This window comes from Momordica charantia (genome assembly GCF_013281855.1).
Source record: "Momordica charantia cultivar OHB3-1 chromosome 2 unlocalized genomic scaffold, Mcharantia_2.0 BLBB01000002.1, whole genome shotgun sequence".
NCBI lineage: Eukaryota > Viridiplantae > Streptophyta > Magnoliopsida > Cucurbitales > Cucurbitaceae > Momordica > Momordica charantia.
The window spans coordinates 18,745,496-18,759,011 of record NW_028275160.1 but is presented as its reverse complement, the minus strand read 5'-3'; the positions used below and the strand labels follow the sequence as shown (position 1 = coordinate 18,759,011).

Here is a 13,516-nt window from a genome sequence, read left to right as displayed (position 1 = left end):
TGATTTTATGTCATATGTTAACTTTGAATGCTTAGTTTGAGTTCATGGCAAGTGGGGTGATTAGACATTTTTATGACTATTAAATTTATTTTTAGAAATAGGTTAACTATTTTATTCACGTAAGTTTATTTGTCATTTATTTTTTCAGGTTCGTTCGATTTCTCTATCGAAAGCTTTTTGAAATTTGATAAAGTTTCATGAAGGACTTGATGATGAAACTTCTTTTCATGTTTAGGCTGTTGATATTGGGACCATTTAGAATAGGTTTAAGTTGTTTAATTTTACTTTGTATTTTCTTTTTGTACTATTGTAAACAATGTTTGTTTAATATTATAAATATTTATTGCTTCGATAGTGGGCAGTAGAGATGGTTGGTAGGTATCAATCCAACCCAGGATATGATCAGTGGACTGCTCTTAAGGGAATCATCAAGTATCATAGGAGAACGAGGGACTACAAGCTCGTATATGGCTCTAAGGATTTGATCCTTACAGGATACATTGATTCTGACTTCCAACCAGACAAGGATTCTAAGACATCCACATCGAGGTCAGTAGTCACTCTTAACGAAGGAGCAATAGTTTGGCGAAGCATCAAACGAGGATGTATCTCATACTCCACCATGGAGGCTTAATACGTTAGTGTAACACCCCCAAATTTCAAACAACGCAAAAAGGGCACGTTACTAAAAACCCGCTATTCACTCAACACCATCAACAGAGAATAACTACATTTTGTCCAACATTAATTAAAGCAACTCAATCAACATTTTTACCAATATAACCTATCCACTGAGATAAACTTAAATACTCGAATGGCAATGGAACAAAAGCTACTCATCTAATTAATGTCAATCTCAAAAGTTCAAATGCTCATAACTTGAACAAATAATCAAAACTAGAGTTCTCAAAATTGTAAACCGACAACTTTAAAGCATTCTTTTAGTAGGAAACTAAACAAACTAATCCAGTATCCAAGCAACAACTCATACTAGAAAGTAACACTCCAACTATCCTATCCAAAACGAAACAAAAAAATATAACGCAGCACTAAATATGGTCTCTCTGGTCAAGTCTCCCCCTCGCAATCACCATTCCCGTGAGTGACCTCGTTACCTGCAAAATTTGGAGGGAAAAAGAAGGGGTGAGTACAACCACGGTACCTAGTAAGCAGTCCATACTTGAAGGCCACGCACAAATAACATGCTTCACAAAAAGTTCAAATGACATGTTTATCAATTCGCCATGCTTTACATAATAAAAAAATAAATACATGTCCAAACATGCAACCTACATGCATAACCCATCATCACATCTCAACTCACTACTTCTCTTTCCTGTTTCTCCATGACTTTCTCCTTTGAGTCGTACTGACCCCTGACCACGCATAGCCAAGGCGTCAAGATTCTTTAAACTCACTAATTCTCTTTTCTTTACCTCCAAGACTTACTCCTTCGAGTCGTACCGACCCATGACCACGCATAGCGAAGGCATCGACACTTTTCTATAGCGCTTGGCGTTCGATCCTTGACCACGCATAGCCAAGGGCTCGAACTGTTGCACCCACCCCTGACCACGCATAGTTAAGGCATTGATGACTTCGCAAGCTATTGGCCCTTGTCCTTCTATCTCAAGGCTCCAATGCTTGCCTTCCACTAAGACTCATTGCGTCGACCTCTAACCACGCATAGTTAAGGCCTCAACACTCATCTTTATCCAAAATTGGCGTATCGATCCTCGACCTTTGTACCTGGAGGCTCGGCACCCAACTAGTGACGTATCACCTCCTGGCCTTGATACTCACCCATTCGCTTCATTACAGAACCAAACTCTCACTAGAGTCCTACAACATGCTTTCTAGGCCATGATCCATACAGCACACAACTCTCAATAAAACCAGCATGCATCCATAACCAAAAACAGCTAATAATGAAACGACGTGTCCAACATGCATGCACAAAACAACAGATTTGTCCAACATTATTTCAATATGCTTTTATGAACACAACCATACAACGATGAAACCATTCATAATCCATAATGCTTATATAAACACCACTAAGCATCAAATCCAATAACGAAAGCAAATCAGTTTAAACAACCAGAACCAACATGATTTCATTCAAACTACTTATAATCATTAGCCAGTATTCACAAAGAGGCAATCAACTTACATGTTAATGAATAATAAACACAACGAAAGAACCAAATAACTCATACATATTCAAACAACAAACATCCCCCAAATAAGAACTAATTACACAAGGTTCTATGCCCCTAAGTTCCGCCGAACGGTTACTAAATCCAAAAACAACTAACTTGTGTTAGTAATCACTTTAATTACATCGAAACTAAATTTACGAGTAGTTACCAACTAACTCACCTTAAAACGAATGCGGTTAGAAGTGGGTCAACGTTGAAGGAGCCGATACTTGAAAACGTAGTTCGAAAAGACTCGAACTTGCTGGTCTGATGTCGAAAAGCGATGGGTAACTCAAGTCAAGCTTCAAACCTAAGTGGGTAAGTGTCGAATGTCGCCAAAAGGTAGAGACAATGTCACGAAACCCACTGGCTTCACGAAACTTAGCTGTTCCGGGTCGATGGAGCACTATTCTCTACTGTTATGCACCAGTCTACCTAAAAACACCCTTCCTGGTTCGTTGCAACCTCATGCCACCGCAAATTCTACTGGTCAACGCTGCTAACTGCCGCAGAGGAGGATGTTTCTAGTCTGGTGGTGGGTCGCGCCGCCGCACGGGGAGAAGCTGCGACAACTTGTTGTTCGTGAGACTGCTCGAAGATGCAGAAACCAAATCCGCTGCTGCCAGTCTATCCACGCTGAAGAACCGAAGATCTGGGCTGATCATAGCTCCTGTTGAACACCGAAGGATGAAGCTTGCGCTGTCAGAGCCGTTGTGCGCTGTCACTGTTGGTTCGTCGAGTGCCGCCGGCGGTTGCTGGAAAATAGTGCCGCCGCTGCTTGTGAATGACCGCCGGAGGGAGGTACTAGCCGGCGAGAATGAAACCACAAGAGGGGGGGTGGGTAGGCGGCTGAGGCAGAGGAAGGGAGAATAAGATAGATTTAGGGTTTTTTTTGTTTTATTTACTTATTTTATTTTCCTTATTCACTTACCTTGTTTTTAGACCAAAAACCTTAGTTCTCAAATTTTAAGGAGGCCAAACTAAATAAAACTAACAGGCCAAAATAATAAGCCCAAAATTATATTTTAATACTTAAAATGAAACCGACAACAACCCAAAATAAAATAATTTTCTTGAACTTTAAAACCCAATAATTAAATCCGAAAAAGTAAGAATCAGATTTCCCAAAAACCTTTGATCTAAGATTTAATTAAAAGTCTCCTACAAAACTCGAAAACATAATTTATCTCAACCCAACAAAATTAAACTTGAATTCTAATTTAAATTCTAACTTACCAAAAATTAGAGCTCTAAAATCTACAAAATCCAAGAACTTAAATTATCACCTTAGGGGAAAAATCCAAACACACTATTTATGTCTTAAAATAAACGAGCCAAAGAACGCGGGGCGTTACAGTTAGGGCTTGTGAAGCAGTAAAATAAACGAGCTTAAGAAGTTCTTAACTGATTTGGAAGTCATTCTAAACATGAATTTGCCCATCACACTTTATTGTGATAACAGTGGTGTTGTGGCCAATTCTAAAGAACCTCGAAGCCGCAAGAGGGGTAAGCATATCAAGATGAAGTACCACCTTATACGAGAGATAGTGAAACGAGGAGATGTGATCATCAATAATATCACTTCGAAGCACAACATTGCTGATCTGTTTACAAAGGTTATCAGGGCTAAAGTGTTTGAGGGTCATTTAAAAAGTCTAGGTTTACGAGACATGTGTCATTTAGTCTTAGTCTAGGGCAAGTGGGAGATGTTATTGGGTATATTGTATGCCCTAGTATTTTAATACTTGTATATCCCACTCACTTCCGGACAAGTGGGAGATTGTTGGGTTTGGTGCCCTTAGCTCGTGTATTTGTAATTTATGAACAAATTATTTATTCAACAAATAGTTATCTTATTATTTCATTGCATTACTCGTATTCCAATAAACTAAGATCCAATGTTATTTAATGTAACTGAAACAATATATATTTGATATATAATATATATTTAATATACATGGTATATTTTTGATATACAGTATATATACAGTATCTGTTCGACATATGCGTGGATAATGTTCCAGTACTAACCTAAATGGTATATAGTACATAAATAAGGTTGGGTACCTCATCCTGGTAACACTCTGGATACGACCCGCTTTGTAATAATTACAAACGACTTTATCTAGCCTGTTCGTGTAGCGACATACGAGTTGGGATAACCTATACACTGAGTTTGTACAAGACCGGACCGCAAAACAATTAATCATTGCTCTTAACACCGTTAGTCAATAGATTGTTATCTCATAGGATGACCAGGTAACTCGATCTTTGTAACGCCCCAGGATTTTGAACATCCAAATGGGGATCGTTACTAAAACCACCTAAAAAGTACGACTCGTATTGGAGAATTAAAACACTAACAATACAAACTATGACGAATTCTCACAACGCTCCCACTGTGCTACTCTGATTAATAACACTTACAAGAGTTTAAACAAGCTAGCCAACATATGGAATTCAATAAAGTTACAAACTTTTATAAGCAACGAAATAAGGAACAAATCCAGCTTAAATTAAATTCACAAGCTAAACAAACGACCTAACTGTAACACAACCAAGCTAGGGAGTAAAACGACCTAAAACATCAGAAAACAACCTGAACTCGCACAATCAGTGTCTAAATAGAATACATTATTAGAGCAAGATAAGCTCCTATCAATCTATCATAAACTCAATAAAACGAAACGAAAGCTAGCCATGGTCTTTTTTCTCGAGTCTCTTCCTCGCCATCACCATTCTAAAGAGTTAGCTCGTGCTTACAAAATCTGAGGGGAAAAAGAGGGATGTGTACAACCACGATACCCAGTAAGCAGCCTTTACCTGAAGGATCACGTATAAACAACATGCTTATCACATAAAGTTCCAACGATATGCATAACACATCATCATGCTTTCCATAATAAAAATATAAACATATATAAACATGCAACCTACATGCCGAACTCAACCTCGCACCTCAACTTATTAGTTTGCTTTCCTGTTTCTCGAAGACTTACTCCTTCGAGTCGTACCGACCCCTAACCACGCATGGCCAAGGCAACGATACTTCTCTAGACTTAGTAGTTCTCTGTCCTTTACCTCCAAGACTTACTCTTTTGAGTCATACTGACCCCTGACCACGCATAGCCAAGACATCAACGCTTCTCTATAGCACTTGGCGTTCGACCCTTGACCACGCATAGCCAAGGCCTCGAACTGTTGCACCGACCCCTAACCTTGCATAACTAAGGCATCGACACTCATCTTTATCCAGAATTGGCGTATCGACACCCAACCTTTTTACCCAGAGCCTCGATACCCAACTAGTGACGTATCTGCCCCCTGGCCCTGATACTCACCCATTCACTTCATTACTTTCTGAAACTCTCACCAGGGTCCTACATGCTTCTAAGTAATGACCCATCAAATATTCACTCACAATGAGATCAACATGCAACATAGGAATGAATGTTCAGCTAATAATAGCCCAGCATGATTCCACAACATAAACAACTTGCTAAGAACGAAAACAATATGTCAACCTGCTTTCACAATATAGTAATTCTCACAAAAAAAACTCAGTATGCTTTTTTGAACATAAGTATAGATTAATATAAGTATCAATAATCCAGAAACACATCCAACACTCAAACAAATTTTCATAACAGTTAGAACACACCCAGCTCTCAATATAATAATATCAATATGTATAAGGTAGTATCAACCGCAAGCAATCATGCAACAACACTAATAGGCACACAAGCAAACAATCCGTTCATAGCAACACACAACAAACAATCCCCTCAAGTAAGAAACTAGTTACAACAAGGGTCACTGACATGCTACTAAACTCTGTGAAGGGTTTCTAAATCCAAAAACAACCTAACTTGGGTTAGAAACAACTTCAAAACACCTTAATTGAAACGAAACTAAAATTAGGTGAGTTATTACACGCCGAAACCACTTGAGTTAAGAGTGGGTCACTCCCGAAGAGGTTCGAAACTGTAGAAGTGACGCCGAAGGGGTTCGGGCTTGCTGGTCTGACGTCGCAGGGGTGGGTAGCACTAAATTGAGTCTGAATAGGGACGGGTCAACGCCGAAACGATGCTGAAAGGGGTGTGTATCACAAATCGGCTTCGGCTTCGTACAAGGGTGGGTATGATAAATTGAGCTTCGTTTGGTTGTGGGTCACCGCCGAATGTCACCAAAACAAAGAAATCTTCGTGAATCTACTACTGTTTGCTTTTGGATCGCAAAACAGGTTCTCGGAGACGTCGGTTCACGTGCTGGCCTCAGGTTCGTGGGTCACCGAAGTGTCGTAGCATCGTGGGAAGGTTGCTGCAGTATGTGGCCACGCCGGAGCTACTCGAACATGTCGCCGGAGGAAGTTCCAACTTCGCGCCATCGCAGATCTAATATAGTCGGGCTGCGGACGATAGAATCGCTAAAAAATAGTGTCAGTCGCTGGTGCACCAGACGCAAGACGCACCGCTGATGGGCTCGTAATTAGCCGTTTGACATTGAACAACCTCGCGCTGCTCCAGATATGGGACTTTATTGCAATCGAACCACTACCGAGAAAGTTGCAGCCCATCGAGGATCGTGTCGCCGTTCGACTGGGAGATCAGCGGAAAAGAGCACGGTATTGCTGGAGAAGGAGGGCTGGAGGGTGGCGGTTGGGTAAGGGAAGAATAAGAGGGGGAAGGGAAAGAGATGATTAATTAGGGCTATTAGGGCTATCATTTTTTTTTGTCTATTTCTTTTCTTTTCACTTCTTTTTATCAAAAATAAAAATAAGGTTGTTAAACAAAAATATGCTAAAGACTTTAGAAAATAAGGAATGGGGTTTCTTACTCTTTCCCCAAAATTAAAAACCCAATTTAAAATTCTAAAAAAATAAATATATTTGGGAAGGGATTTAAGAAAATCATTAAATTCTAAAACTCAAAGAATAAAATTCAAAAGGAAAGATTAAATTTCCAAAACTTTGAATTAAGATTTAATTAGATTATCTCTCAAAAATTCGAAAACTTAATTTATCTTAAATCAACGAACTTGAACTTACATTCTAATTTATCCAAAAATAGATCACTGAATTTAGAAAATCTAATAATTAAATTAACAACTTAGGATAAAATCCAAAGGCACAATTTAAATCTTAAAAATAAACTAGCCAAAGAATGCAGGGCATTACAATCTTAATCTTGAGCAAGTTATGGACTGCCTATAAGGGATCGTCCTTTGATTTGTATGAGTGAAAGTGACTCAAGTTGCCGACTCAATAATCGTACCATTTTGGGGACGAGACCGAATGGGGAGCTGGGAATATAACTACACAAGATTTAATTCACTCATTCCCGACTTTTGGGTAAGTAGATGAGTGTTCTCTTAAGTGCTGACTCGGGGACTTGAACAAGAGGCCCCACCCTCTCACTAGCCTGAGGGAGACTTCTTGTTATTGGCCGGACCATAATCGGGTCGTTGATTAGAGGAGCAATAGTATGTAAGGAGCAAGATGTAACTCAGGGGTAAAACGTTAGTTTGACCCAGCTAAAGTTACGAGCACTCTTGAAGGATTGACTTGCCGTTAATGGTTGTACGTCCGTCGACACAAAAATATTATGTAGTTAGAAGAGTGCAGATGCCGGTCTTTAGTGAGGTGACCATCAGTTAACGAATATTGGTTAATTCCGTTAATGAGTTCAATCAATTAAGCTCGTATCGTTAGAGCTTCTAATCTGTAGGTCCATTAGGTCCCCACGCAAGCTGTTGGGACTTTCTCTACCTTCAAAAGATAAGAGACACGTGCAAGTGTACAAGGTCACAAGTAATACTTGGGAGTAATCAATGGTCGAATCCTCAGGTACTTCTGCTTTTCAAAATAGTTTTACAGAAGTGAATGAATCATAATTCAATTGTGGTTTATGAAGAAAATAGAGATAAAATGTTGTTGTTTGGGGTTTCAAATATCAAGCAACTTAATAAAACACAATCTCTCTTCTTCCTACCTTAGTTTTGATGGAAAAGTATGGAAGATACACACTTTGGGGAAAATACACCTACTACTATTTGGCTAAATCTTGGGAACATGAGTTCTACTCTTTCACGAACCGCTTTTGGTTGCTGCAGATGCTAGGGTAACCTACAATCATACTTCTATGTGTGATTACAATCCTAGATAATATTTATCAACTCATTTTCATTTATGGGTCAGAGGACCTATGTCTATGGCCGTGTTTTATGCGCTTATGTCTAAGTTACATCTCATATTGGTCTCCTATTATTTTACCTAACTCACTCTTCTCAGAGTTGGGCTTTGTTGCACAAATCAATTTCTCACCGGCCAAATGAAAAAAAGACGTAAAAACAATTTTTTAGATAGCAACCCAAAATTACGCCAGGCGCAATCTGGTCAAATCCCGAGTATGTTCGAAAATCAAATCATTTGACGAAAGCATCGCACAGAGAGGTCGATAAATAACTTAGTGGATAATTAAAGGAAAGAAAATGCACAAAAACATAAAATGAGTAATTTCCATTCAATTTAAATAAACAATAACGGCGTACAAGGCATTCTAACTTAATTATTTATTTATTTAATTAATATTGGGATTTAAATTAATCAATTATTAATTAGATTAATAATTGTTAATTAAATTTATTAAATTAATTAATTAATAGTTAATTGATTTAATTAATTTGTTTATTATTAATTAAACAAAAAGTATAAGATATGATGATGGTCTTGAGATTTACCCTAGATTCAAGACAAGATAATTTATATCCAAAAGGATAAGATATCCTAATGGTCTTAGGATTTTCCCTCCCAATAAATATAACAATAAGCTGAACCCTAAAAATAAGAGACTAAAAAAATGTCTTAACTCTCTTACTCTCTCAATCCCTTACACTTGGATCCCACAATCTAGATTCTCGACCGAGAGACATAGTAATTGTGCATAGTTAGAGAGGGCTACTTACGAAGTTTTTTATACTCACCCCCCCCCCCTACAATTATTGTTTTTTCGGGTGAAAATCAGGTTTATGATCATAGTGATGGTGCGGAGGTGACTCGAGAAGAATGACCATAGTTAGCTTTCGTTTACTTTTAACTTGTTTACACTAGGTTGTTAGGAGTTCTTGTTGGATAAGTTATTGTCCTCTGTTTTGCACTTTAGCTTGTATAAAGTTCATGGAGTTATCAGAATGTTTTAGTTGACCCTTTTTAAAGCATGGCCTCTTATAAAGGTTAGGCCTTGGGTTTCGTTGAGCAGCTTAAGGAGTTTGTTTAAAGTTATTGGATTTGTTAACTTGGAAATGTTGAAGCATTGATTAACTAACGATTTGGTTTTTGTGTTACCGTCAGAGTGGCGCAATGGTAGCATGGTGGATTTATTTACTTAGTTGATTTGTTATTATTTTGGATGGTCATGCTTGTGTTGAACAGGTTTTCTGTCTACTGTCATTTTCTCGATTTACCATTGCTTTGACTTTAACAGGAGAGTTATCTGTCACTTGTCCACGGGGGACAAGTTGTTCCTTTTATTTGATAAGATAAGTGTTCACAGGTTTAGGTTGAACAAATAAAAAAAATAAAGCTGAATTTTCTAGGTTCGATTAGTGACCTTTTTGCTCTACGAGAAAGTTTGGAGCGTGTAGGGTTAGTAATGTCTCCATGTGAGTTAGTCAAATTTGGGGGCGTTACACACAGTGACTGTGCTTCAAGCAGTTCCTCTCCATCAATGTGTCTCTGGATTCAGGCAATGAGCTCGGCCATGATTTATGTCGGAAACTCCTCTAGCAAGCAGAATAATGTTCTATCCTTTATCTCGTGTGACAGCGCCCATCGTGGCATACTTTCGTTGCAGTTAGACATTCGTTGACGTTCCATGGTGAAACGGGCCATATAGGTTTTTAAGTCATCGTCCTACTTTTGCTTCACGAATATGTGGTTGGGTTTTCATCCTCCTGTTGACGCAAGAGTACTAGAACTGGTCAACAAATTTTAGGTGAGGTCCTTATATGTCGCAATGGAGTATTGCGACAGGTTTTAGAAATATTGCCTAGCAGGGTCTACGAGCATTCCAAAGAAGCCCCGGCACTGCTCGGCGTCGCTATACCAATTTTGTCTCATAGCGTCGTGATAAGAAGTGGCACGATCTACGAGGTCTATCGATTTGTCATACTTGTCAATGCACGACCCCTTGAAGCCCTTTGGGAGCTCCACGGCTAGCACGTTGGTAGTGAATGGCTCTTGTGCTATTTTCAAAGGTTCGTAGTGGCTTGTGTATCCTCTACCCCTCGCCCTGAGTTTGGTTTGCACTTGGTCGAAGATTTCATCCTCCATGCATTCCAGCTCTTATTGGCCTACCCCAGTATGGGACCCGCTGGGATGGCTAGACGTCTCGGTGCTGGTCTGGGATTCAACTTTTGAGCCAATCAACCCACGCCGATTTCACTTGGCGTTGATCTTGTGTCAGAGGTCTTTCGAGCTCTTAGGAAGTCCCAGCGCGACAAAGGGGTCCTCATCGGTGAGGCCTTTCTGCTGCGCGGCCCAGGGTTCCCCTTTTATGGTTTCGCCCGTGTCCCCGTTCTCATTTGCGAGGTTTGGGTCTCTCCGGGCTCAATTGGTCAAGATCACATCGATCCACCTCTTGATTTGAGCAGACATTTTGGCGTTCATTGCCTGAACTTCGCTCTGAACTTTAAGTTTCTACGGTGGGGTTTCCTACCTTTCGTCTTTTGAGCTGGCCAATGGAGCAAAGATGGTTGGCGATGTATTTTACCCCTATAACCTTACGTGGAGCAGGAGGGTTGGGGCTGCCTTTTAAACGAGTTTGTCACGTCGATGCTCCTTGTCGTTGGATTGTTCTTAGGATGACTCTTTGTCGGAAGTCATCCTCTCAGCGTCTTTGTGCGTATAAAAAATTTTCGTTTGTCTTGAACACGTCCTCGCCAAAGAGGGTGCCAACGGTTGACAACATACTTCGGAGAGGTCCACGTGTTCCTCGAATTAGAACGTTCATCCAGGATCAAATGAGCCTACAACCAGAAAACTCGATGTTGGTGCGGTGTCCCGCATTAATTCAGTAATCAAAATGAATAAAATAGGAGTAGATACCTTACGATTTAAGTGACAACAGTTACTTGGTGTGAGTGTCAATCCTTCCCTTTTATAGGCGCAAATGGCCGACAAGGAAGCACGACTGTTGTGGAGGCAAAGGTGCGTCGAGCTGTAAAAGGTTCTGACAGAGGGGCAGACATCCCCAATAAACAGTGGGTGGGTGTCTCCATTTCCTGTAGGTTTTAGACTGCAGTCCTCGGCGTCTCCTTCGTACAGTAGTGGTGGCGAATACCTGAGCAGTGTATGGCAGTAACCGTTTATAGTCCCACGCCTCGCTGTTACTCTCAGACTCTGACGCGTGTCCTTCTTGAAATTCTCCTCAATAGTATGTATTATTAACAACGACTCTCAACAGTGGATATTTCGACTATCGCATCGATGAATAACGTAGCGAAATGCGATACTTGGTAAAAATTGTTGGATCCCGCGAACCATCGAGTTTTTTAACGAAAGTTGCTCCCAGAACCATCGGACCAAGGGCACGTATGCCTTGGTGTCACGCATCGGTGCCCCCGTCAAAACCCCAACGTTGCTGGTGGCGAAGGTGATAGAACGAATTGTTGCGAAAACTTACTTACCCTTAATATTTTCCCCTTCCACAGTTTGTCATTGAAAATTAAGTCACACACAATAATAAGAAAAATAGGGAAAGCCCATAAACGATACAACCAAATTTATACTGGTTTACCTCGACTATGGGCTACGTCCAGTCTTCCGCAACAACGGGTTCTACTATGATATTGGGATAACTACAATGGGTCTCGCAAACGCTCTACAAAGCTCTCTCTAAATGCTACAACAATGACCAACTAGATTCTAAGTACTACGACATTATCTACTTAGGAATACGAATGAAAAACCTCACTAACCTCAAGATAATGGCTTGCCGACAACACATTACAACCCTTTGTTCTCCTTTTCTTCTCTGCCAACAAAAACCACTGCCACCACCTTACAATTTATGCAACCACACAAACTAGCCGCCACTCTAATTTTTTTGCCTCCACCATACGGCTCCACTATGGTTTTCATCGGCCAAACCGAAATTTATAAATAACTTAATAGTTGGGCCTTGTGTTTATTATTGTTTTTCTTTCCTTTTATGCCCAACAACTAGCAGCATCCTTAACCTCTTTTTTTCTTTTCATTATTTCTTCCCCATTGTGTTGTCTTAAATCCCAACAATTTCCCACTTGGAGACAAAACAACAATTTTGCCTCCCACTGCAACAACAGTGTCCCTCATAACTCAGTTCTGATTGCACTAACAGATTTTAGCAAATCAACATCCTTTTAGCACCAACCAAGACTCAACTCTCACTGCACCGACAGTTTCTAACTTCCTCTTAGCACCAACCAAGGCTCCATCTGTGATTGCCCCGAGACTGAGCAATCCTACGTGGTCTTGTCTCCCAGACGTAAGAGACACAGCCACGTGCTCCCATTCGAACTAAGTGGTCTCCGACACTTCCTTCTTCACTCGCACCCAATGACTCCTGAAGAAAGATTTTCCCTCTGATGACTTGGCACTCCCACCCAAGTCTGTTGCCACTATAGAGACACCACCATCGACCTCAGCACCAACTGTAGTCTTTCTTAATGCACTATTTTGCCTACGCGACTTCATCAGCTCGCTAATCCGTCTGACAATTGGGGCTCAAAACTGACAGTATGTTGAACAACTCCCTAAGCTATTCTTCTTTCCCTTTTTTGTACTTCCCAACTGTTGTACTTGAACTTATGGCAGACTCTTCTGATCTGTCTTGATTACCAATGTTGCTAGTTCTTTTAAGTCTCCCCCTGAACTATCTACAGCCATGTGCATAACTTGTCTCTCTGATCCTCTGGCAACGCCAAACCTCAACACATACACTGAAGCTTTTCTATGGCCAACAACCAATACCTCGGATCCCCCCATGACTTTCCATCTATTATCTGCAAACTCACTTCTGTATCCTTCGTTAACCAGCTTCCCTGCTGATATCAAATTCATCATGAAACTTGGTACATACCCGACACCATGCAAAAATAAGTCGGTACCACTGTCAGTTCTTAGACGAACATCCTAGGTCCTCTAATTTTTTAGAGTCTCCCATTTCCCATCCTCACCGTGCCATGATTTCCTACAGTAAAGGACGTGAACCAACTTCTGTCTGAAGATACATGCACCGAAGCTGCAATGTCCACTTCCCGTTGTACTTTATCTTGCC

General features: G+C 40.3%; 2 long non-coding RNA genes and 1 pseudogene across 2 annotated transcripts; 1 reads left to right on the top strand and 2 right to left on the bottom strand.

Moving 5' to 3' along the window:
• Positions 1-821: 821 nt before the first annotated feature.
• On the bottom strand, positions 822-3,157 carry LOC148212974 (uncharacterized). The gene is made up of 2 exons (XR_015789242.1): positions 2,383-3,157; positions 822-1,115 (listed from the first exon to the last, which is right to left on the bottom strand). It is a non-coding gene; the product is annotated as an uncharacterized LOC148212974 (long non-coding RNA).
• Positions 3,158-4,583: 1,426 nt separating this feature from the next.
• LOC148212973 (uncharacterized) lies at positions 4,584-7,000 on the bottom strand. Its single transcript, XR_015789187.1, has 2 exons — positions 6,135-7,000; positions 4,584-5,024 (listed from the first exon to the last, which is right to left on the bottom strand). It is a non-coding gene; the product is annotated as an uncharacterized LOC148212973 (long non-coding RNA).
• Positions 7,001-11,650: 4,650 nt separating this feature from the next.
• Positions 11,651-11,806, top strand: LOC148212972 (5.8S ribosomal RNA; annotated as a pseudogene).
• The last annotated feature ends 1,710 nt before the right edge of the window (positions 11,807-13,516 follow it).